Source organism: Artibeus jamaicensis, unplaced genomic scaffold, assembly GCF_021234435.1.
Source record: "Artibeus jamaicensis isolate MK-2021 breed Jamaican fruit bat unplaced genomic scaffold, CSHL_Jam_final scaffold_1964, whole genome shotgun sequence".
Classification (NCBI taxonomy): domain Eukaryota; kingdom Metazoa; phylum Chordata; class Mammalia; order Chiroptera; family Phyllostomidae; genus Artibeus; species Artibeus jamaicensis.
Window position 1 is genome coordinate 22,280,201 of NW_026522030.1, and position 26,412 is coordinate 22,306,612.

Consider the following 26,412-nt stretch of genomic DNA (forward strand, 5'->3'; position numbering starts at 1 on the left):
TCTGAGGTCTTTGAGGCAAGGCAAGCATTTTTCTCAGTGTTTTACTCGGATATACCTCGTAGATATTGCAGATTGGGTTCCAGACCGCCGTAACAGGAGTGTCTTTTTATTGCTGTCTCAATAAAGCGAGTAGTAATCGTTTTGCTGGTGGAGGGTCTTGCCCAACAAAATGAAACACAATAAAACGAGGTATACCTGTAGTAAATTTTTCATGAGTTTAATATAATTCATCACAGATAGAAGATTCCCCTCTATGCCATGTCCCACTTTCCCCTCTCATACAGAGATTACTTACTTTTTATTTTTATGGGAGTGGAGGGTGGAAACCCTAATCTCGTGCAAAAGGACTTGAAAGTTCAAGGTTGGCCTTCCCACTCTGTGAAAAGGAAAACTTCGTACAACTCTCCCTGCGTTGTGGCTTTTAGTCTTGGTCTCCCAATGCTGTATTAGATTTCCTCCCTAATAGTCTTTGCTTAAAACAAATCATTTTGTTGTTGCTGTATGCCAAGAGGGTTTGTCTCAGTTTCTCAGTGACTCATAGCTATTGTGTTTCAGAAAATACTTTAAATCATTTTCTCTTTTGTATTTTGTGCTTGGAGTCTCTACTTCAGTGCATATAACACTTGCTCATGTAGCTGCCATTCATCAGGTGTTCATGATAGAATTGCGTTATCAAGTTGATTTCATCATTAACTCCTAAGACAATATATACCTCATCTCCTTGTTGATGAGTCTTATATTAAAATCCTAGCTCAATGAAGACTTTAATAAAGAGAATGAAAAAGTCAGGTATAGCAGCTATGTTTTTGTTACCCTCTTATAAATGTTTGAAGACTACCAGACTGCAGATCTGTGACATGTAATGGAAACCAGGCTAGAGATTCAGGGTTTGGTCATGGCTGGCTTTGCAAGTCATTTAGCCCTTTTGTTTATTTATTTTTATCCTCACCTAGGAAATTTGTTCATTGCTTTGAGAGAGAGAGACAGAGAGACAGAGACAGACAGAGAAAGAAATATCAGTTGGTTGCCTCCCATAGGCTCCGGGACCAGGGATCAAACTCTCAGGCTTGTGCCTTGATTGACAACTTGAACCCGCAACCTTTTGGTGTACGGGAAGATGCTCCAACCAACTGAAATCATTTAGCCCTTTTATTTTTTTTAAAGATTATTATTTATTTTTAGAGAGAGGGGAAGGGAAAGAGAAAGAGGGAGAGAAACATCAATGTGTGGTTGCCTCTCATGTGGCCCCTCACTGGGAACCTGGCCCACAACCCAGGCATGTGCCCTGACTGGTAATCGAACTGGAAACCCTTTAGTTTACAGGCCCACGCTCAGTCCACTGAGCTACCCCAGCCAGGGTTCATTTAGCCCTTTTAAATCTCACTTTTTCCACCTGAGAAATCAAAGGGTTGAATTAGATTAGAATTCCTGTAGCTCTACTATCAAGTTAACCAAGCAGTTGATGTTAGGTAGACATCACATACTTAAGCCTTCCAAAGACCATACAGGTGGAAGTAATAGTTACCATTTACTGAGTTTAAAAAGTTTACCCTGTGTCAAGCACTATATCAAAGGTTTTATATAAATATTACATTTTTCTTAGCATAGTACATTTGGGCTGTCTGTTCTTTGGGGATTTTTTTGGAGGCATCATATAGGCATGATCAATTGCTAACTCCATTTCCATCCCTCTCTTCTCCTTGGAGTATGGGAGGTGGGGCTGAAAAGTCCATGCTTCTAATTATGGCTTGGTGTCTCTGGTGACCAGCCCCCATCCAAGAGCCCACCCAGAGTGACCTCAGAACAAAAGATGCTCCTGGTGCTTTATCACTTAGGAAAACTCACAAGGGTTTTAGGAGCCCTGGGTCAAGAACCAGGGGCAGAGAGACCAATGGATATTTTCTGTCATCTCACACCATTCTATTGTTCTATGCTTACATATCAGACTGAATTTAGCACTTTATTTATATCCCAATTAATTCTCACAGTAGCAAGCATCTTTTCCAAGTCACTCTTACTATTTTTTTAACTATATAACTTCAGTAGCTTCTCGAATGATCTTTCTTCTTCTGTTTTGCCTACCCTCTGTAATCCATTCCCACATAAATGGCAGAGCGATTTTTAAAGATCATGTTCTTTTCCCACTTAAAATTCTCCAATGGCTTCCTGTTTCACTTTAAAATCCAGACACTGTGACATGGCCCAATATATCTTACCTAATCTGACCCCTACCTTTTCGTCCTCATATCATACTACTCTCCCTCTCACTGTGCTAAAAACAAATTGGTCTTTTGTTTGCTTAATCATGGCATTCTCATTTGCACCTTAGGGCCAGTGTGCTCATTTGGAATGTTCTTCCTCCCGATCTTTACACAAATGACCCCATATTATTTCAAATTTCACCTCACATGTTTGCATGGGAATGAGACCTTTTATTTAAAAAAATAGTTTATTTTTTATTTTATATTTTTCATTACTATTTTTTGCCCTTATACTCTCTTCTACCCTTGTCCACTCTCTAACCCCCTCAGTCACTACACCAAATGAGACCTTTTATGATCATCCAATGTTACTCTTCACCCTGCTTTATTTATTATTTTTAATTTTTTAGTATATTTTATTGATTATGCTATTACAGTTGTCCTGGTAATTTCCCCTTTGCCTTCCTCTGCCTGGTACCTCCCTTCCTTCCAGCAGACACCCCCTGCCCCTTAGTTCATGGGTCATGCATGTAAGTTCTTTGGCTTCTCCATTTCCTATACTATTTTTAATATCCCCCTGTCTATTTTGTACCTACCAATTATGCTTCTTAATCCCTTCACCTTTTCCCCCATTCGCCACTTTTGCATCCCAGCTGATAACCCTTCAAATGATGTTCGTATCTGTGATTCTGTTCCTATTCAGGTTGTTTGCTTAATTTGTTTTTTTAGATTCACTTTTTAAAAAATATTTTATTTATTTATTTTTAGAGAGAGGTGAAGGGAAGGAGAAAGAGTGGGAGAGAAATATCAATGTGTGGTTGCCTCTCACGTGTCACCTACTGGGGGCCTGGCCTGCAACCTAGGCATGTGCCCTGGCTGGGAATCGAATCAGCAACCCTTTGCTTCACAGGCCCATGCTCAATCCACTGAGCTACACCAGCAAGGGCTTAGATTCACTTTTGATAGTTGTGAATTTGTTACCATTTTAATGTTCATAGTTTTTATCTTCTTTTTCTTAAATAGACCCATTTAACATTTCATGTAATAATGGCTTGGTGATGATGAACACCTTTAGCTTTACCTTGTCTGAGAATCACTTTATTCTTCCATTCTAAATGATAACTTTGCTGGATAGAGTAACTTAGGTTGTAGGTTCTTGCTTTTCATCACTTTGAATACTTCTTGCCAGTCCCTTCTTGCCAGCAAAGTTTCTTTGAGAAATCAGCTGATAATCTTATGGGACTTCCTTTGTAGGTAACTGTCTCCTTTTCTCTTGCTGCTTTTAAGATTCTATCTTTAACCTCTGGCATTTTAATTATGATGTGTCTCAGTGTGGTCCTTTGTGGGTTCAGCTTGTTTGGGACTCTCTGTACTTCCTATCTTTGTATGTTTATTTCCCTCACCAAATTAGGGAGGGATGTTTTCTTTCATTATTTTCAAATAAGTTTTTAATTTCTTGCTCTTCCTTTTCTCTTTCTGGCATCCCTTTGATTCGGATGTTTGTACATTTGGAGATGTCCCAGAGTCTTTTCATTCTCTCCTTGTTTTTTTTTTTAATTCTTGTTTCTTCTTGCTGTTCTGGTTTAATGCTTATTTCTCCCTATGTTCCAAATCATTGATTTGAATCCTGGCTTCCTCCCCTTCACTGTTGGTTCCCTGTGTATTTTTCTTTATTTCAGTTAGAATAACTTTCATTTCTTCCTTTATGTTGTTGCTGTACTCAATGCATTCTTCAGCATCCTGGTCACCAATGTTTTGAACTCTGAAAGTGATAGGTTGGTTATTTCTGTTTTGTTTAGTTCTTTTTCTGGGGTCTTGTTCTTTTCTTTCATTCGGGCCCTATTTCTCTGTCTCCTCTATTTGGCAGCCTCTCTCTGTGTTTGTTTCTGTGTATTAGGTAGAGCAGCTTTGACTTCTTGTCTTAGTACTGTGGCTTATAGTAGAAAAGGTGCCTGTAAATTGTGTGAGGGGGAGCCTTAGGTAATCACCAGGGTGGGGCAACCGGCTTCACTGCTTTGTGGCTCTGTGTAGGGGGTGGGTTTGGAGAGGGGACAGTGAGGCTTCCTGGCTTCTATAGGTTTGCCTGGTGCTTGCTCCAATTCCAGTCACTTCACTCACTCCCTGTATGCAACTGGCACCCTTCCAGCTATTGCCCTGGTGCTGAATCCCAGGTGTTCATTTGTGTATGTTCTAAGATTGTGTGGGCCCTTTAAGCAGAGTCTCCTGAAAATATGGCCAAATCTTCCACCACTCCAACCCCCACTAGTTGTTACAGCCAGAAGATATAGGGATTTATCTTCCTGACACTGGAACCCTGGACTGTGCAGTCTGACCTGGGTTGGGGATCACTTGCTCCCAGGGTATCCCTCCTGATTTTTATCCACTACATGTATATGTGGAACCACCCTTTCCACTGCCTCCACTGTCCTCCCTGTGCCATACCAAATCCCTGTATCTCTCTGTGTCTCCACCCTCCTACCCTTCTAGATGAATGTGGCTTCCTTAAATCCTTGGCTGTTGGGGTAGTTCCAAAGAGATTTTTTTCTTTTTCTCCTTTTTAAAGTATATTCTATTCTAAAGTATATTATACTATTACAGTTGTCCTTTTTTTCTCACCTTTATTCCCTTCCACCCTGCACCCCCTCCCACCAGTATCACCACCACCACCACCACCACTTAAGTTCATGGCTGTGGGCTGTACATATAAGTTTTTTGGCTTCTCCATTTCCTATGCTATTCTTAACCTCCCCCTGCCTATTCTGTACCTACCATTTATGCTTCTTATTCCCTGTACCTTTTCTCCGCTTCTCTCCTTTCCCCTCCCTGCTGATAACCCTCCATCTGGTCTCCATTTCTACGATTCTGTTCCTGTTCTAATTGTTTTTGGTTTTGTTTTAGGTTCAGTTGTTGATAGTTGTGTTTGTTGTCATTTTATTGTTCAAAATTTTGATCTTCTTTTTCTTAGATAAGCCCCTTTAACATTTCATATAATAAGGGTTTGGTGATGATGAACTCCTTTAACTTTACCTTATCTGGGAAGCACTTTACCTGGCCTTTCATTCTAAATGATGACTTTCCTGGATAGAGTAATCTTGGATGTAGGTCCTTAACTTTCATGACTTGGAATAAATTCTTTCTAGCCCCTTCTTGCCTGCAAGGTTTCTTTTGAGAAATCAGCTGATAGTGTTATAGGAACTGTTTTGTAAGTAACTGTCTCCTTTTCTCTTGCTGCTTTGAAGATTCTCTCCTTATCTTTCATCTTGGGTAATGTAATTATGATATGCCTTGGTATGTGCTTCCTTGAGTCTAACTTGTTTGGGGCTCTCTGAGTTCCCTGGACTTTCTGGAATTCTATTTCCTTTGCTAGATTGGGGGAGTTTTCCTTCATTATTTTTTCAAATAAGTTTTCAATTTCTTGCTCTTCCTCTTCTCCTTCTGGCACCGCTATGACTCAGATAGTGGAACATTTGAATTTGTCCTGGAGGTTCCTAAGCCTCTCCTCATTTCTTTGAATTCTTCTTTCTTCATTCTGTTCTGGTTGAATGTTTATTTCTTCCTTCTGTTCCAAATCTTTTATTTGAGTCCCAGTTTCCTTCTCTTCACTGTTGGTTCCTGTATATTTGTTTTTATTTCACTTCACATAGCCTTCACTTTTTCATCTGTTTTGCAATCATCTTCAACCATTTCTATGAGCATCCTGATTACCAATGTTTTGAACTCTGTTCTGATAGGTTGGCTATGTCTTTATCACTTAGTTTTATTTTTGGAATTTTGATCCGTTCTTTCATTTGGGCCATATTTCTTTGTCTCTGTGCACCCATTATATTTTGAGGGGTGCAGCCTTAGGTATTCGCCAGGGTGTGGCAACCCACTTCCCTGGTTGTAGTGCTTTATGTTGGAGAGGGATCAGAGAGGGAAGAATGGCACTTGCTCAGCTCTTGGCAGGGTTTTAGTTACCCACAAGCAAATAGGGCCCTTCTGGTGCTGATTCCCGAGTGCGTGAGTTTGTGTATGTTCTGGGACCCTGTGGTTCTCTCCAACAGACTCTCCTATGAGGCTTGGAGTTTCTCCCAGCACCTCAACCCCCACAGGTTTTTACAGTGAGAGGTTTTGAGGCTTTCTTTTCTAGCACAGGAATCCTGGGTTGTGCAGTCTGCCTCACTCTCCAGTTGCTCCTCCTGGTTTATCTGCAAGCAAATGTGGGATCACCTGATCTACCAGCTGCTGTCTCACTGGCCAGGTCCTGCAGCTGAAACCCTGCCATGAGTACTCTCCTGCCCTGCTGTCTTTTTCCGCCCCTCCTACTGGTCTGGATGAATGTTTCTTCTTTAACTCCTTGGTTGTTGGACTTCCATACAGTTCGATTTTCTGGCAGTTCTGGTTATTTTTTGTTTTTAAATTTGTTGTTGTCCTTTTGGTCATGCGAGGAGGCAAAGTGTATCTACCTACACCTCCATCTTGGCTGGAAGTGTAAACAGTTAGATTTTCTGGCATTGCTGGTTATTTTTTGTTTTTTATTTATTTTTATTTTTTAAAATATATTTTCTTGATTATGCCATCACAGTTATCCTATTTTCCCCCTTTCATTCCCTCCACCCTGCACACCCCTCCCCCACCATTCCGCCCTTTAGTTTATGTCCACGTGTCACAAGTTCTTTAGATTCTATATTTCCCATACTATTCTTGCCCTTCCCCCCTGTCTATTTTCTACCTACCATCTATGCTACTTATTCTCTGTACCTTCTCCCCCCTTCTCTTCCTCCTACTCCCCTGTTGCTAACCCTCCATGTGATCTCCATTTCTATTGTTCCACTCCTGATCTAGCTGTCCTCTTAGTTTGCTTTTGTTTTAGGTGTGGTTGTTAATAACTGAGTTTGCTCTCCTTTCACTGTTCATATTTTTATCTTCTTTTTCTTAGATAAGTCCCTTTAACATTTCATATAATAAGTGCTTGGTGATGATGAACTCCTTTCACTTGGCCTTATCTGAGAAGCACTTTATCTGCCTGTCCATTCTAAATGGACCATTCCTTTGCTGGATAGAGCAATCTTGGATGTAGGTCTTTGGATTTCATGACTTGGAATACTTCTTTACAGCCCCTTCTTGCCTGTAAGGTCTCTTTTGAGAAATCAGTTGACAGTCTGAGGGGAACTCCTTTGTAGGTAACTGTTCCCTTATCTCTTGCTGCTTCTAGGATTCTCTCCTTCATTTTAATCTTGGGTAATGTAGTGATGATGTGCCTTGGTGTGTTCCTTCTTGGGTCCAACTTCTTTGGGACTCTCTGAGCTTCCTGGATTTCCTGGAAGTCTATTTCCTTTGCCAGATTGGGGAAGTTCTCCTTTATTATTTGTTCAAATAAGTTTTGCACTAGTGGCTGTTCCTCTTCCCCTTCTGGTACCCCTATAATTCTAATGTTGGAACATTTAAAGATGTCCTGGAGGTTCCTAAGCCTCTCCTCATTTTTTTGAGTTCTTGTTTCTTCATTCTTTTCTGTTTGGTTGTTTCTTTCTTCCTTCTGGTCCACTCCATTGATATGAGTTCCAGTTTTCTTTCCATCACTATTGGTTCTCTGTGCATTTTCCTTCATTTCACTTAGTGTAGCCTTCATCTAATTTGCGACTAAAATCAACCAGTCTGTGAGCATCCTGATCATCAGTGTTTTGAACTGTGCATCTGAGAGGTTGGCTATCTCTTGGTCACTTAGAAGTATTAGCTCTGGGGCTTTGAGCTGTTCTTCTTCTTGAGCCATAATGTTTTGGTCTATTCACGCCTGTTACATATGAGGGGCAGAGCCTTAGGTGTTCACCAGGACAGGGCAACCCAGTTGCTGAGTTGTGACGCCGTATGTGGGGGCAGGGCATAGAGGGACAATGGCGTTTGTTCTGTACTTCCTTGGATTTCAGTCCCCTCTGCTGCTTCCCGAAAGCAAATTGGGCCCTTCTGGTACTGGTTCCCGGGTGTGTGGGCCTGTGCACCCTCCAGGACCCTGTGGGTCTCTCTAATGAACTCTCTGTGAGCCTGAGAGCCTCTCTTGGCACCTCGACCCCCGAAAGTTTTTCCAATTAGTGCTTTTACGCTTTATTTCCTGGCACTGGGGGCCCTGGGTTGCATGGTCTATCTCACCGTTTGTTTTTTCACCTGGTTTATCTGCACTCGAATGTGTGACTGCGGTCAGCCAGCTGCCTTGCACCCTCACTGGGTCCGCCCATTGCCACCCCACACCTGGAATCTGCCAACTGCCGCTTGGGTTAGCCAGCCACCTTTTCCTGCATGACCCCTCTCCGCCAGCTGCTGTCTCTGCCCCTCTTATCAGTCTGGATGAATGGTTTGTTGTTGTCGGACTTCCGTACAGTTCAATTTTCTGTCTGTTTAGGTTGCGTTTTTGTTACTAAATCTTTGTTGTTTTTAAACTTGGTCGTACAAGGAGGCATAGTGTTTCCACCTATGCCTTCATCTTACAGTCTGTTTTTTGTTTTTAAATTTGTTGTTGTCCTCTTGGTCATGTAAGGAGGCAAAGCATAACTATATACACTTCCATCTTGGCTGGAAGTGTAAACAGATTTTCTTTCAGCTCTGGATGTTACTTGTTTTGAAGTTTAATTGTAATTCTCTATGTGGTTGCATGAATAGGAGAAGCATGTCTACTTATGCCTTCATCTTACTGAAAGTCCTAAATTTTTTTAATTTATTGATTTTAGAGAGAGAGAAAAGGGAAAAGAAGGAGAGAAACATCAATGTTGTTCCACTTAGTTATGCATTCATTCATTGATTCTTGTATGTGCCCTGACCTGAGGTTGAACCTGCAACCTTGGCATATTGGGACAATGGTCTAACCAACTGAGCTGCTCAGCCAGGGCACCCTGCTTTGTTTTTTTATAGCACTTATTACTATCTGAAATTAGTTTTCTTATTTGATTATCATCCCCTCCCACTAGAATAATAGCATGTTGAGTTACCTTATCTGTTTTGTTTACTGTTGTATCTATAATGTCTAGAAGAGAGTCTAGCTCATAGAAGGCTCCCAAAAACTATTTCTGGAATGATTGGATGAAAAATTCTTGTCAGAAGTATGACCATAGCTGTGTCCACAGCAATTCATTTGCACGATACAACCCTGTTTCATTTTGTTGTCCAGGGGCAGTGAGTCAGGGCACCACCAGCTCTACCATATTTTCCTGAGTAATCAAATTACCCTGATACAGTAGTGCTTACCATGTGTATACAAATGGTATCCAGTGTTTTTGTATAGCATTTAAAATAATGTAGGGGTATTTATTCACTTATTAATTAAATAAATATTGAATTTTTATTATTTCCAGACAGTTTTTTTAGATACTGGGGATGAAAAGATTAATAAGACACATTCCTTGACTACAAGGAGATCATATTATAGTAGAGGAAATAGATATACTCATAGATAATTATTACAGAATGTAACTGCAAAGATAGAACTACGCAAAAAGTATGATATAAACACAGAAGGGACATCCAACCACATCTAGGGAGATCAGAAAAGACCTCATTTGTGTTTTAATCAATAGGTGAGAATTAGACAGTGTGGGGGCAACTTTGCCCACAAAGTCCCCCTGTCCGCCACGGGTGAAAGTGAAACTACCAAGACATGATCTGCTTGGGGAGGAGAGGTGGCCAGTCTCTCAGGAGAAAGGTCAAGATCCCCTTCCTCAGCGGCTTTTATTGAGTTGTAATACTCAGGAATACAGGTAAAGCTCATCAATCAATGTCAGGCAGCAAGGATCAAACAGTAGATAACATTTCAGAGAAATCTGAGGGCTTAGCCTGAGTCAGTGTCTGTCAGGTAAGGAGGTTACAAAAACTTTGGGAGATATACTCATTTCCTGCTAACACCCTTATCATATGAATGAAAGCACTCTTAGCAAAGCAGGCTTCACAGGATTTTTAGTAACTCTTTCCTTATGCCCAATAACCCTGGATCCCACTGGAGCTGGCAAGGGGCTGCACCGCCTCCCCCATCGTAGGTTTTCAGTGGATTAGAGCCAGGAAGCATTTCTCCCAGAGTACATGGGGACTTGGGCTACGTCAGAATAGCCAGGGGGCTAGGGTCCATCACTCCCTCTTTGTTGCAGCCCCCTGAGTCCTTCCATGATGGCCTCCCAAGTGATCTTGTCTGGCTTAGGTTGCCCCCCCTCTGAGGGGTCGTACCTGTCATAGACTAACCAACCAAGCTTTGGGGGCAGGAGGTAAAGCAGAGACAAGCTTTGTCTCCTTAGTGGCTCGCATTCTGGAGGTTGCTCACTCAGCCTTAGCCATGGGAGGCAGTTACAACTCCTGAAACCAGGCAGAGCAATTCCTAACAAGACAGATAAAGTGGAGTTGGTGAGAGTGGTAGGAGGCCATTCAAAAGTACAATGTAAAAAAATGCACAGAGAAATGAAACCATCTCAGAGGTTGACTAAACTGGAGAGAGAAAGGGGCTAGACTTTGGAAAGCTTTGTGGACATGCTAAAGATTTTGACCTTTATATAGGTGGCAGAATGCCACTGAAAGGTTTTAAATAGGGGAGCACCATGGTCATAACTGTGTTTTCAAAGAACATGCTGGCTCTGTGTTGTGGAGGACAGTTTTGGCAAAACTGATGGCAGGCAGAGCAGTTAGATACTGGGGCTGAACCACCAAGGCTGTTGGTGGGGGGAATGAGGATAATAGGGAAATTTGACAAATATTTAGAAGATTAAATTGAGTGAACTTGATTGTATTTGGGATTAAAGGGAGAATTAAACATCTGGGATGCTTCCCAGTTTAGCTCTGAGTGACTGAATAGATGGTATTGTCACTCACCGAATTCTGCTCCCCCAGGAACAGAATCTGGAGGGACAGATTTTGTGGTGAGGTAATGAGTTTGGTTATTGGTAAATAGTTCAAATGCTCAGTCATGGGAGCATTTTGATAGTGATTCCTGCATAGTTTTGCTGCTAAACATCCCTAACATTGTCAGTTTTCTAAAGTCACACTGGAATTCTGGAAGTACCCACTTAATAATATTGCACAGTATCCAGGCCAAAAAGACTCTAGTTGAGGTTTCACTAGCAATGAGGAACTGTGTCTATAATAATTGCCACCTCATAAAAACTTAGAATATTAATCAAGCAGCACAATTAACTATATATTACTTACTTATTAATAATTCCAGTGAATGTAATTATTGTTTTCATTGTTCTTTGCTTTCTCAGCATTACTCCTTTATGTGTCATTTTGGCAACAGTCCCCAAAAGCATATAATCCTGAATAAGAGAATCTATATCATCTAAGGAATTTATAAAAACTGGTTACCCTGTTTATTTTTTCAATTAAACACAAGATATATTTCCTAGCCAAGTAGCTCAGTTGGTTAGAGCATCACCCCATATGCCCATCCCCAGTCAGGGCGCATGTAAGAATCAACCAGTGAGTGCATATGTAAGTGGAGCAACAAATTGATGTTTTTCTCTCTCCTCCTCCCCCTAAAAATCAATTAAAGAAACCCATGAGATATATTTTGTTGGAAGTATTTATAACTGCAAAATGGCAAAAATCTGTAAATGACAACTTCTGCAATTTGGATTAGACCACGATTTTAAAAATGAATCACTGATTTCAAACCCAACATTGGTTACCACCTGTTACTGGGAATTTTTTCAGAATTAAACCTTTATATTTAGAGAGAGTAATACTTGCACTATTTTAAGATACCTGGGTTCAACAATTTTGTTAGGTTTATTTTTAGGTGATTGCTTCCATGCTTTCCACCAAACTTAGAAACCTCATAATGGCATTCTTGAAAAGAATTGCAGTAATTGCAAGCATTAGCTACTTAACTGCAAACAAACTTGAACCTTTTTTTTAGTTACAAAAAGAAACAATCTCAAAAACTACTTTTATGTATAACTCACAATTGGTATCCCAAAATCCACATCTAGCCTTAAAAATTCCGTTAAGTGTCATATATTGTCATTCTCTTGCAGCTGTTATTTTAAGCAGTTGTCTAGTATGCTTGTGTTCTGTTGCGATCAGTAGTCTATAGATAGAATAATCCCTAGAGTTTGAAATAACTAATTTCGTTGTTGGGGGGAAAATATATACTGTATTATTCACCTTTTAATCTCCCACTGATAATCCTGAATTTCTTGTGTTCTTAATTAGGGACCTTATGCTTAACATAAGGTAAAGAGACATTTTAATGAAAATTGATTGAGAATGTTGGGTTTGTATTGTATCCATTTTTAATGGTTGAGTGGGCCCAAGGACTCTGTTAGTAATACCTTAAAAAGTGATCATTATTAGTGGTTGCCTAGGGCTAGATGGGTTGGGGGTTTAATGTGTGAACATACTAAAAGCCATTGAATTTATTTTAAGTGGGTGAACTTGATTGATATGTGAGTTACTTTCTTAATAAAGCCATTCTATATATTTGAAAAAGTGGTCATCGTCACAGTTTAGGGGAACTCAGATTAAGAAATATTTCTTGGCAGTCAGAAGCTGTTTTAGTCCTTGTATTTTTATACTACTTATATAATAGTAATTAGAGCAAATAATATCCTTGAATGTCAGCTGACCTTCATCCTATGTAGTCCTTATTACCAGGACCAGCATATTCATTTAAAACATATAATTACGCTGTCCCTCCCTTCTCCCCACCTGCGCCTTCTTCCTTTAGGCATGTCTCTTTGCTTTCTTTCTCCTGAGCTCCAAGGGCCCTTCCTTTGTCCTGTAACTTGTTTCTTGAACCCATGTAGCCCAGCTAGCTCACTTCTTTCATGGCTCTGTGAATTTCTAAATAAGTTTTCTATCTCTGTAAATTTCTAAATAAATTTTCGCTTGTATTTGAAATAAATAAATAAACAAAAATAAAAATATAATTGAGTAAGTAGAGAGTAGAAAATGGTAAGATGTTTGAAAAAGCCACTGAGGTTTAGCCTACCTAAGCTGTGTTACCTTAGACAACAAGTCGATCATTCCTTCAGTCTCAAATAGCACATAAAATGAGGGTGTTAGACCTGATCATGCTTCTCAAACTCAAATGCCCATAGGACCATCCAATTAATGTAAATAAATAAAGCTGATTAGTATACAGGAATAAGTAGCAGGGGATCATGGGCTATAGAATAGTATATGATCTTCTAAGGAGAGCAGGCACAACTGAGTTTAGGTCTGTTGTTACTATTTTATTGTAGGCCCAATGTGACTGTGTCTTTTATTTTCTTTTAAAATATTTTACTTATTTATTTTTAGAGGAGAAGAGAGGGAGAAAAAGAGAGAAACATTAATGTGCAAGAGAAACATCAGTGGGTTGCCTCTTACACACCCCTAACTGGGGACCTGGCCTGTATAACCCAGGCTTGTGCCCTGACTGGGAATCGAACCAGCAACCTTTTGGTTTTGGGATGATGCTCAACCCACTAAGCCATATCAGTCAGGGCTGTATCTTTTAGTTTTTAAGAAAAGCAGAAACAGGTTGTTTTTAACTGCTTATGATTTGTAAAAATGGTAACTAATTCTTAAAAAATGTAAGCTCTATGTAAGTTAAACTGCCAGGTATGGAAGAATTCTTCATTAGCCAAATATTATAGAGTAGATCAGCTATAAACTTGTTCTCTACTGACCTAGCTAGTGGGATTCTTTTTTTTTCCTTTATCTTATACAAATTTAATGTGATATATACCAAAGAATATGTGTGAAACATGTGTAAGTTATACATCGTAAGACAAAATGAATAAATACCCAAGACCTAGCACATAATCTCCCTATGTTCTCCTGTTCCCCATTTCCCTGCTGTCCCCTCAGAGGTAACCATTAACCCACATTTTGTGTTTAGATGCCTGGGTAATGTTTAGTACATTAGATTTGCTTGCTGTTGAGCCTTACAGAAAGGTACATTGTTTTCTGGGGTTTTTCTCCTTGTGATGTTTCTGAGATTTAATAAATTGTTTAGGGTAGCTATTTATTTGTTCTATTATCATTGCTTTCTAACATTCCATTATCTGAATATGTCAAATTTATTTATCTATTCTCCAGCCAATGGGCATTCAGGTTATTTCAATTCATAAAGGCTCTTGTGAACAGTGCTGTTATGAATATTTATGTATGTACCTCTGGAAGCACATGTGCAAACTTTTTCTCCGGTTGAGTTGCTTGGTTGTAGAATACATGAAGACTCAATTTCATAAGATAATGCCAAACTCTTTTTTGGTGTTATTGATTTAGCCCCATCATCCTTTACTCTGAAAGTTCTCCATAACACTCTGTCTTCTCTAACTTCGTATGTTTTCTTCCATACCTTTTTCCTCCTTGGTGAAGATAACCTTTTGCTTCATTGCCCCTTTATTGTCTTTTTCTAGAGAGCTATATGTTCTCTGCCATTTAATTAAGAACTTTCTCTCAAACATAATAAAATCAGAAGTAGATATTATCCTTTTAATTTCATAAATATAACTTGCTGAAACTGCCTTTTGAAAAGCTTTTTTATGCAGAAATGTTTAAAAATTTAATGTTCATTTAGAGAATTTTGTAAGTTGTATTTATCAGGTTCTATTTAGGATTCTTTGCATATAAGTTCTACTTCCTGTTTGGCTATACTTTTTAATTACTTCTCAAATGGTCTGGCTATTTGTGGCATTTGTGAACTTTTTTTTATTTCAGGAGTTGCTCAAGATAAATAATTTAAGATTTCATTGTTGAATGGAGAGAATTTTTTTAAAACTAGGGAACATGAATTATTTCTGTAATAATTTTGAATATTTTTTAAAAGACTGTGAACACACAAATGTTTTCAGCTACTGTAAAAGTTACCTAAAGCCACAGTTTACTTCCCTCTTCCCTATATTCCTTATAATAAAATAAATACATTTTTACAGAGAATTATTTAATTAACCATTATAAAAATAACGAAGATATCCATGTACAAATGAGTAAGGCTTTTTTAAAAACAGGTTTCTTTTATTTAAAATAAGAATAGGGTTTCTAAGCATCTTAATAAAATGAAATAGGCTTTGGTTTATGCATTATTAGGCTTATGTTGAATCACTTTTTTAAAAATAATTTTATTTATTTATTTTTTAGATTTTATTTATCTTTAGAAGGGAAGGGAAAGAGAGAGGGAGAGAAATATCAATGTATGATTGCTTTTCATGTGTCCGCTGCTGGGAAATGACCTCTGCTGAGAACTGGCTTGCAACCCAGGCATGTGCCCTGACTGGGAATCGAACCATGATCCTTTGGTTCGCAGGCTCATGCTCAATCCACTGAGCTACACCAGCCAGGGCCCAGGCTTTTGTTGAATCACTTTTAAAAAATGATAGCCATCACTCACATCTGGAACATGTTAAGCTCAAGAGATTTTCATTCTTGATTCGAAGAGTCTAAAAATATATTTAAAAACTATATATATTCAACATGTGCAATGTGACAACTCTTAACCACAGCTCACATTTCTATAGAAAATTTCAATACTTTTTTCTCAATTTCTCCCATGGTTAATTTTATTTTTCATAATTATAGAAATGAATGTTTCTATGGGGAAGAGCTTTTCCATTTTAGATGCTAGTGTAACATGTAAAATGTAATATTACAAGGTTTCTTTTTGGAGTGACAAAAATGTTCTAAAATGTGATGGTTGCACAACTCGGAATTCAACTAAAAACTCTTGAATTGTATACTTTAAACAGGTGAGTTTATGGTGTGTGAATTATATCTCAAGAAAGTTTTTAAAACTTAATGATGCTCTGGAGGGATTTATTGACCCTTCCACCCTCATTTCCTCTTTGATAATTCAAATATTTGGGATGTCACATCAATTTGCAAAACTAAAAATAACTTGGATACTTTAGAACTTGGGCCACTTTTCTCCAGTTTTTCTGATCAGGAAGGAATATATAGACTTTAGGTGTTCTACTTTTTATAGCATTCAAGTACTTTTATTAGAAATATTGAATGATCTGGATGATCTTTCAGGATGATAAAAGCAGGCAGTAGTAGATTCTGATATTTTCCTCAGGTTTTTTGAAATTATAATATCTGCTCTTGGGTTCATGTTAGTTACTGAGTTGTCTTCCCCTAAAAGTAGAGGACACAACTCTTTGAGCAAAACTTCCCACCTATCCATGGGATTGCTTTAAACATTTTTTAAAATATGGAATACTTTTTCCAGATTATTGACTCTATATGTATATTTGTTTCACTGATGCCTTGTTTTTCTCAGGTTGTAATAAAAGCATTTAGACTGATCTAAGAAATTTCTTTATTAGCAGGTATTATTTAGGTTAGTGAAAAAAATATGAAAAATAGTATGGTCATTTTAACTTGTATCCAATAGCCTAAGAAAGTAAGTCACACCAAATGGATATTCTATAAAGGGGAAAATCTCTTTGGTCTCCATATATTATATCAATTTAAAATAACAGTGACACTATGTGATTTTATTTTGTGAGAAATTCTAGAAAATACAACTTATCTGTAGTGACAGAAAGCAGGTTAGTGATTACCTGGGGCCAAGGGCAGAGAGAATATACTGCCAAGGGGTATTAGGAACCTTTAGAGGTGATTGATGGGATTGTTTTGCTTTTATTTTGATTGATGTGGTTACATGGGTAAGTATTTTTCAAGACTCATAGACCTATACACTTAAAATGGGTCTAATTTATTATACATGAATTATTCCTCATTAAAGTTTATTAAAAGAAAATCATTTAGGCTACATACACATGACAAATTTGTATCAAGTGTTGGTCTTATATGGTAATCAGGCACATATATCAACTATTTATTACAATGAAGGAGAGAAAAGTACTTGTACAATTGTCATTAATGAAACAGTTTTAAATTAATAGAAGTTTACACATATTGTTACTGTTAATTAGTATATTTTGTAAGTATGATACATCTACCTCAGTATCTCTAATCTCTTACCTTTTGATTTATTATATATTCAACTTTTCATCAGTCAAATATGGCATGTCCTCAAATAACATTGTTTATTATCACATTGATGAGATACCTGAGGGACTTAACTCGTTTTTATTAATTAGCCTATAGTAAAATTGGTTTTATTGTACATCATTTCGCTTAGTTACAGCACCTGTCAATGATGTTAAGTGAGGACTTACTGTAATAGAAACCATCTGTTAATAGTGTTAAGTCACTCATGTGGCACATATATTTGTTTTTAATGAGTCAACACTCCTGCATGCCAGGCACAGTGATCCAGTGCTGAATAAGAGAGCATGGCCCCATCCTTTTGGATTACTTTATAGTTTTCAAATTTGTTTTACATAAATATCTTACTGCATCCTTTGAGAAAGGAAACTGAAATTCAGAGAAAGTAAGTGACTTCTGCCCAAGGTTACACAACTAAATGACTGAGAGTTATCTGATTCTAAGTTCAGTTTCAGGTGGTTTTGGTGGGTAGAGTTACATAGTTTAGGTAGATAAATAGTGAGTTTGAGGGAGCATGTTAAATAGTTGGATCTTTTCCACATCCTGAAATGTGAATAAACTTCCTTAATTGTGTATAAAGTTTCATATGTTCTCCTTCCAGTTATTTTCTTGGTCAAAGGATAAGAACATTTGAATTTCCGCCAACTGGATTTCTTCCAAGACTATTTCTGATTGTTACCCCGACAGCTGAGACCTAACAGTCTGTGGGTTTGTCAGAAAGGAGAACTCTGCATACTTGTGGCATTCATTGTGAGTGGGCCCTTACATGTAAAAACCTGCCCATCTGTCTTCTATTGGATTTTGCTGATTTGCAGGGCATTTTCCTGGTGGTGGCAGCTGTGACATTCCATGCTGCTGTGCAGATCTGCAGGAGGCAGCCAGTCTGCTGAGCTGGGTAGATAGCAGGCCTGTTAGGGGGACTGGCAATGGGACTCTCTTTGCCTCTACTTCTGAAAGAGGCAGCATGAAATAGGGAAAAACACATGGGAGTAGCCATGAGAAGACCTAAGTTCTAATCTTAGAAATATCACTTGAGAGCTGTGTTATCTTGGGCAACACACTGCTTCATTTTGATCTTTTACCTCCTAAGTAAAATTGTGTGTGTATGTGTGTGTGTGTGTGATATGTATATTATGGATAAGTCTCAATGTACTGAGACTACTCAGTACTAGCTGGAAAAAGCCAGATACAAAAGTGAATATATGGTATAACTTTATTTTTATAAAACTTTTAGACAGTGCAAACTAATATAATGACAGAAAACAGATCAATGGTTGCTTAGGTTCAGGGGCAGCAGGGAGGATGGATGTAAAGAGGCATGAGGAATCTTTTGAGGATAATGTTCTGTATTTTAATTGTGGTGGCAATTTTACAGGTATACATAACTGTCAAGACTCATGCAATTGTACAATATCATGCACATGCACCTAAAAAAGGAGGATCCTAAGGCTGTTTCAGAACTTAATATGAAAGAACATTGAAGTAGGTTTGGATTATTTACCATGGGTATGGGAGAGGGAAAAGGCAGCACAGATACGTATTTATAGGCTGTATATTTGCCCTTTTTGCTCTTGATTACCCAGTAAAGTTAGAGCTAAGAGAGTAGGAATGCTTAAATAAACCAAGTCAACAATCATCAACCTTGGCATCTAACTCTTCTTCCTTTACCATTTTTCATTTTTATCTGAATCCTTATGAACTAGTAGTGGTAGAAGACATTTGAGATCAGTCAAATTTCTTAAAATATTTGAAATATTTAATTTATTACAAATTTTGGCCTTTTATTTCATTTCAGTATTCTGCTTCTTAGTGTTTATTATATCCTATCACCTTTATGTTGAGGAACTCTGTTTACACCACTATAGTCACTGTGTGACAAAAGTATCAATGGTAAATTCTTCAAATTTAAGAAGGGGCACAAGAAATAAAATGGAAATGACTTGATACCCTCTGGCCCCCAGATTCTCATTCTGTATTCTATTAATGGTTGTAAATGCCTCAAAGGTTTCTTTCTTTTTTTTTTAAATCCTCACCTGAGGACATTTTTTAAATGCTTTTAGAGAGAGAGAGGAAGGGAGAGAAACATTGGATGAAACATCCATCAGCTGCCTCCCCCCCATATACGCTGGAACTGGGAATCTGTACGTGCCCAGACCAGGGGTCATATACACCCTGGCTGGGGATTGTATGCCCCCAGACCAGGTAACAAACCCACAACCTAGGTATGTTCCCTGACCAGAATCAAACCTGCAAACTTTCAGTTAAGGGACAATTGTACCAACCAACTGAGCCACACCAGCCAGAGCCAAAGTCCTTCTTAATAAGTCCTTCCTGCCCTGGCTGGTGTAGTTCAGTGGTTTGGGCACAGGCCTGTGAACTAAAGGGTTGCTGGTTCATTGCCCAGTTGGGGGACATACCTGGATTGCAGGCCAGGTCCCTAGTGGGGGACAACACATGAGAGGCAACCACATGCTGATATTTCTCCCTCTCTCCTTTCCTTCCCCTCTCTAAAAATAAACAAATAAAATCTTAAAAACAAAAATAAGGCCTTCCAGAAACCATAACTAATTGTTTGGAGTTGACACTGAAGTTGAAAATTGGCCTAGAGAAAAGACTAGTCAGTAACTCAAATATAAGAGTAGTGAGTGACCTTTCTGTATCAATAAGCTACTTGTGGCTATAAAGAGCTGTTCCTGGTCTACAAAGGGAAGAAAAGGGCCAGTGTTATACTCATTCTTTTCCTCTTTTCCTAAGCACAAGCCCTATCTGCTTTCTTTATCCTTTCTTGGTGGGAATGCATAACTTTTAGCTGGATGTGGGGCTATGGGTGGCTACTTCTAGTTTCTTAGAGAAAAGCCAATTTTAAGTTTTGGCCAGGAAAGTACAAGGTGAAGGTGTCAAAGACTTGAAACAATTAATTGGAATACATGAAATATATTTAAAAATATGAATTAATAATGAATTTGAATCCCCCCTCCAAAAGAACTTATTGCATACCATCAAAAATAACTAGGGCACTATACTTTGAAAATGGAAATTAAAAGGAAAGAATACCTTATGTCTGCCTTCTTATGTAAACTGTAATCTTGGATAACCAAATAGCCTTAGTTTTTGACAGAAAGTTCTTTACAGATAAATTCCACAAAGAATGATAGATTCAGAAAATCACCATTTTGCAACCTCATAAGAAAATAGGTGAGGCAGGTAGCTTTCGTCAGTGGATGAAACCAGTAAATTGGCTGGTTGATGGAAAAACTTTATAATGAAGGAACCAGGCTGCAGTCTGCAGACATTTGTGTATGTTTTGATGTGATATATTATGAAGCACATGGTAACACCTATGAAGTATTTTTTACCTAAAATGTGGAACTTGATTCTCATATAGGGTTGCCATATCAAGCCAAAACAAAATGAGACACCTAGTTAAATTTGAATTTCCAATTAATAATGAGTGATTTGTTTTTTTTAGTATAAGTATGTCCCATACTTGGAACATATTTGATTTCTACAACAAGTCAATTGAATAAAAAGCAAAAAAAAAAAAAAGAGGGGGGAGGGTGGATGAGGTACTTTAAGAAAAGAAGTAAAAAAGACTTAAGATACACAAGAATCAAATGTGTACCTTGTCTGGATTCTGATTTGAACAAAAAGCTTTTTATGCAAATATACTTTATTTTAAAAAAGATTTTATTTATTTTTGGGGGCGAGGGGAGAAAGAGAGAAAGAGAAACAGCATTCCCCCAAATGGAGACTTGGCCTGGAACCCAGGCATGTGCCCTGACTGAGAATCGAAATGGTGACCTTTGGTTCACAGGCCAGCACTCAGTCCACTGAGCCACACCAGCCAGGGCTCTGCAAATATATTTTTAATAAATATATTTCAGGGTAGATATTTTTTAAATTTTTTAAGACTTTTTTTTAGATAATTGGGATGATTATAAGATACCAAAAATTATTTTTCATTTGATTAGGTATAATAATGGCATCGTGGTTATATGAGAAAATACCAGTTTAAAAATGAATATAAGGCCGGCATTACCCTAATTCCAAAAGCAGATAAAGGCACTATAATGAAAGAAAATTTTGAGCCAATATTCCTAATGAACACAGATGCTAAAATCCTCAACAAAATATTAGCAAACTGAATACAGGAATGCATCAAAAATCATATACCATTATCAAGTGAGATTTATTCTGGGAATGCAAGGTTGGTACAACACTTGCAAATCAATAAATGTGATTCACCCCATTAACTGAGTGAAGGATAAAAACCACATGATCATATTAATAGGTGCAGAAAAAGAATTTGATAAAATCCAGCACCCATTAATGATAAAAACTCTCAGCAAAGTGGCAATACAGGGAACACACCTATACATAATAAAGGCCATATGACAAACTCACTGCCAGCACCACACTCAATGAGCAAAAACTACTAGCATTCCCTTTAAGATCAGGAACAAGACAGGGATATCTGCTTTCACCTCTCTTATTCAACATAGTACTGGAAGTCATAGCCATAGCAATCAGACAAGAAGAAGAAATAAAAGGCATCCAAATTAGAAAAGAAGTAAAACTGTCTATGGCCATACCACCCTGAATGAGCCCGATCTCATCTGATCTCAGAAGCTAAGCAGTTTCAGGCCTGGTTAGTACTTGGATGGGAAAAGAAGTAAAACTGTCTTTATATATTGATGACATGATACTGTATGTAGAGAACCCCAAAGATTCCAAGAAACTACTAGAACTGATAAATGAATTCAGCAAAGTAGCAGGATACAAAATTAGTATCCAGAAATCAGCTGCATTTTTATATGACAATAACAAACTAACAGAAAGGAAAATTAAGACAACAGTCCCATTCACAAATGCTTCCAAAAACAACAACAACAACCCAGGAATAAATCTAACCAAGAATGTAAAAGACCTGTACATGGAAAATTATAAGGCACTAAGGAAAGAAATTGAAGAAGATACAAATAAGTGGAAGCACATACCGTGTTCATGGATAGGAAGAATTAACATCATTAAAATGTCCATAGTACCCGCAATCTATAGATTCAGTGCAAGTCCTTGCAAGATTCCAATGACATATTTCATAGAACTAGAACAGATATCTCAAAATGTACATGGAACCACAAAAGGACCCACATAGTAGCAGAAATCTGGAGAAAGAACAAGGTTAAAGGAATGCAACCTAGTGTCAAACTATACAGTAAGGCCATATAATCAAAGCAGCATGGTAGTGGCATAAAAACAGACACATTGATCAATGGAACAGAATAGAGCACCCAGAAACAAGCCCATACCTTTATAGTCAATATTTGACATAGGAAGCAAGCACATACAATGGGCTGAAGATAGTTTATTCAATAAATGGTGTTGGGAAAATTGGACAGATACATGCAGAAAAATGAAGCTAGATCTTCTTACACCACACACAAGAATAAATTCAAAATGGAGCAAAGACAAATGTTAGACATAAAGCCATAAAAATCCTAGAAGACATAGCCAGCAAAATCCTGGACATTGCTCATAGAAATTTTTTATTGGCTACATCTCCCAACACAAGGGAAAAAAAGAAAAAATAAACAAATGAGACTTCATTGAACTAAAAGGTTTTTGCACAGCAAAGGAAATCAACAAAATAAAAAGACAACCCACAGAATGGGAGAACATATTCACTGATATATCTGATAAGAGGTTAATATCTAAAATTTATAAAGTACTTAACAAAACTCAACACCTCCCCACCTGGTGTGGCTCAATGGATTGAGCGCTGAGCGCTGGCCTTTGAACTGAAAGGTTACCGCTTTGATTTCTGGTCAAGGGCACATGCCTGGGTGGTAGGCCAGGTTACTGATTGGGGGCATGCAAGAGTAAACCAATTGATGTATCTTGATGTATCTCTCTCACATCAATGTTCCACTTCCTTTCTCCCGCCCTTGCCCTCTCTCTAAAAATAAATAAAATCTTTTAAAAAATGTTTAAAAAACTCAACACCAAAAAACCAAACAACCCAATTAAAAAATGGACAAAAGACTTGAATAGACACTTCTTCAAAGAGAACATACAGGTGTTAATAGACATATGAAAATATGCTCAACATCACTAATCATCAGAGAAATACAAATTAAAACCACAATGAGATACCATCTCACATCTGTCAAAATGGCTATCTTCAGTAAATCAACAAACAACAAATGCTGGGCAGGATGTGGAGGAAGGGGAACCCCATGCACCGATGGTAATGCCAATTGGTGCAGCCACTGTGGAAAGCAGTATGGAGATACCTCAAAAAATTAAAAATCTGCCTTTTGACCTAACCATTTCACTTCTGGGAATATGGAACTCCGAAGGAGTTTTATTCCAGTTTTATTTAAAGCACCTAAGCATAATGCTTGCCATAAAATAGAACTCAATAAATTTTAGTTTAATGAGATCATCAAAGCAGTATGACTGTGGACTATTTGCTGAAATAATAGAACTTTGTTATATAAAATGCTTTGTTTTTTAATTATAAGCAGTGTTTAGGGTGATGTTGGTAAAGACATTGTATGTATTAGGCTCTTCTGTGCTGTAAGAATCCTAATTGTCTTCTTTACTTTGGGTGATGAGACTTGTAGAGAATTAGGAAACTGAGAGAAAATGGCTCCATAGCCACAGAAGCAGGCTTCATAGGCTCTTCTAATCATTAGTTGCCTTGGGTAAAAAGTAGAAATGGTGGAACTTTTTGTCCTTTGTCCTATGCAGATTTTTTTTATTCAACAAATATTTGTTGCACATCTATCTAGTACAGTGCTAGGCTGAGTGGGATCACATTGTTTTTCTGTTTAAGAATTGACATTACAGTGTAAGGCAGAACTACCTTACATCATCTCTGGAACAAGATTGGCAATATATTTTAAAAATGGATGAGTCTATAATAAATGCCCTATCACTTTTACCATCCAAATACTATAGAAGTTTGGAGAGAGAAATCTCATCTCCCTGCGGTAATTTATGTTTTTCAGCAAACATTATTTATGAGTGTGGACTGTTTTTAATGGCTATAACAAAAAGCATATGAAAGTGCCTATGTTAAAGAGTAAGTTGCAGTATAGTTATGAGTACAGTGTTACATACAATGTAAAAAAAAAATGCACTAAAGCAAAGAAGGCTGGGGGAAAACACCAAAATAGTAATAAGAAATTGTATCAGGTCATTTGGGGAGGTTGGGAGATCAGGAGGTAGATGAAATTAGAAATATATTTTTATTTTTTTAAATATATTTTATTAATTATGCCATTACAGTTCTATTTCCCCCCTTCATTCCCTTCCACCCTGCACTCCCCCTCCCCCACCATTCCCCCCCTTTAGTTTATGACCACGTGTCTCAAGTTCTTTAGATTCTATATTTCCCATACTATTCTTGCCCTCCCCCCCAATCTATTTTCTACCTACCGTCCATGCTACTTATTTTCTGAACCTTCTCCCCCCTTCTCCTTCTCCCATTCCCCTGTTGCTAGCCCTCCATGTGATCTTCATTTCTATGGTTCACTCCTGATCTAGCTGTCCTCTTAGTTTGCTTTTGTTTTAGGTGTGGTTGTTACTAACTGTGAGTTTGCTGTCCTTTCACTGTTCATCTTTTTTATCTTCTTTTTCTTTGGTAAGTCCCTTTAACATTTCATATAATAAGGGCTTGGTGATGATGAACTCCTTGAATTTGATCTTATCTGAGAAGCACTTTATCTGCCCTTCTATTCTAAATGAAAACTTTGCTGGATAGAGCAATCTTGGTTGTAGATCTTTGGTTTTCATGACTTGGAATACCTCTTTCCAGCCCCTTGCCTACAACGTCTCTTTTGAGAAATCAGCTGACAGTCTGATGGGAACTCCTTGGTAGGTGACTGTCCCCTTATCTCTTGCTGCTTCTAGGATTCTCTCCTTCATTTTAATCTTGAGTAATGTAGTGATGATGTGCCTTGGTGTGTTCCTTCTTGGGTCCAACTTCTTTGGGACTCTCTGAGCTTCCTGGATTTCCTGGAAGTCTATTTCCTTAGCCAGATTGGGGAAGTTCTCCTTTATTATTTGTTCAAATAAGTTTTCCACTTGTTGCTCTTCCTCTTTCCCTTCTGGGAAGAGGAACCCCTTCTGGCACCCCTATAATACGGATGTTGGGGTATTTAAAGATGTCCTGGAGGTTCCTAAGCCTCTCCTCATTTTTTGAATTCTTGTTTCTTCATCCTTTTCTGTTTGGTCATTTTTATCCTCCTTCTGGTCCACTCCTTTAATTTGAGTCCCAATTTCCTTTCCATCATTATTGGTTTCCTGTGTATTTCCCTTCATTTCAATTAGTTTAGCCTTCATATGTTCCTCTAATTTGTGACTAAAATCAACCAGTTCTGTGAGCATCCTGATCACCAGTGTTTTGAACTGTGCATCTGAAAGTTTGGCTATTTCTTCATCACTCAGATTTATCAGCTCTGGGGCTCTGAGTTGTTCTTGAGCCATGTTTTGCTCTGTTCATGCCTGTTACATATGAGGAGCAGAGCTTTAGTTGTTCACCAGGGCGGGGCCACCCAGGTCACTGGTTTGTGACGCTGTATGTGGGAGGGGGGGTCAGAGAGGGACAGTGGCCGTCCCCTCTGCCGCTTCCTGCCGCTGGAGCCTGCGCAGTCCTTCTCACTGCTCGCTCCTTCACCAGTTTATCTGCACGCAAATATGTGACCGAGATCAGCCCTCAGTGGGTTCAACGCCTTGCGCCCTCAGTGGGTCCACCCGCTTCTCCACACCTGGGATCCGCCCACAGCTGCTGGCGCACCTGGGTCGCATGCCCGGTCTGTCCAGTGGATCTTTCCTGCCCGACCCCGCTCTGCTGCTGGCTCTGCCCCTCTTACTGGTTTGGCTGAAGGGTTCGTTGTTGTCAGATTTCCATGTAGTTCAATTTTCTGTGGTTTGGCTGCGTTTTTGTTGCTAAAACTTTGTTTTTAAACTTGGTTGTGCGAGAAGGTGCAGTGCTTCCACCTACGTCTCCATCTTGGCGGAAGTCCAGAAATATATTTTTAAAATAAGTAATATAGTCACATAATTCCCATATTTAAAAAATAGCTGTTCTAGGTCCTGCTCTGGATGATGGAGATAGCAGTGAACTAGAAATAGCAATAGGAAAGGTAATATTAACCACCAGCATTTATTAGTATACAATAGTCTTCTTCTCATGCTTAACCTCCACCAACTAGTTCCCCTTCCCCTAGACCAATATTATTACTTTTTTTTATATCCT

At 38.3% G+C, this 26,412-nt stretch overlaps 1 protein-coding gene across 3 annotated transcripts in view; it reads left to right on the plus strand.

Moving 5' to 3' along the window:
• Positions 1 to 26,412, plus strand: part of KIF24 (kinesin family member 24) — an 84,637-nt gene that overhangs the window by 796 nt on the left and 57,429 nt on the right. The gene's annotated exons all lie outside the window — the stretch shown is intronic.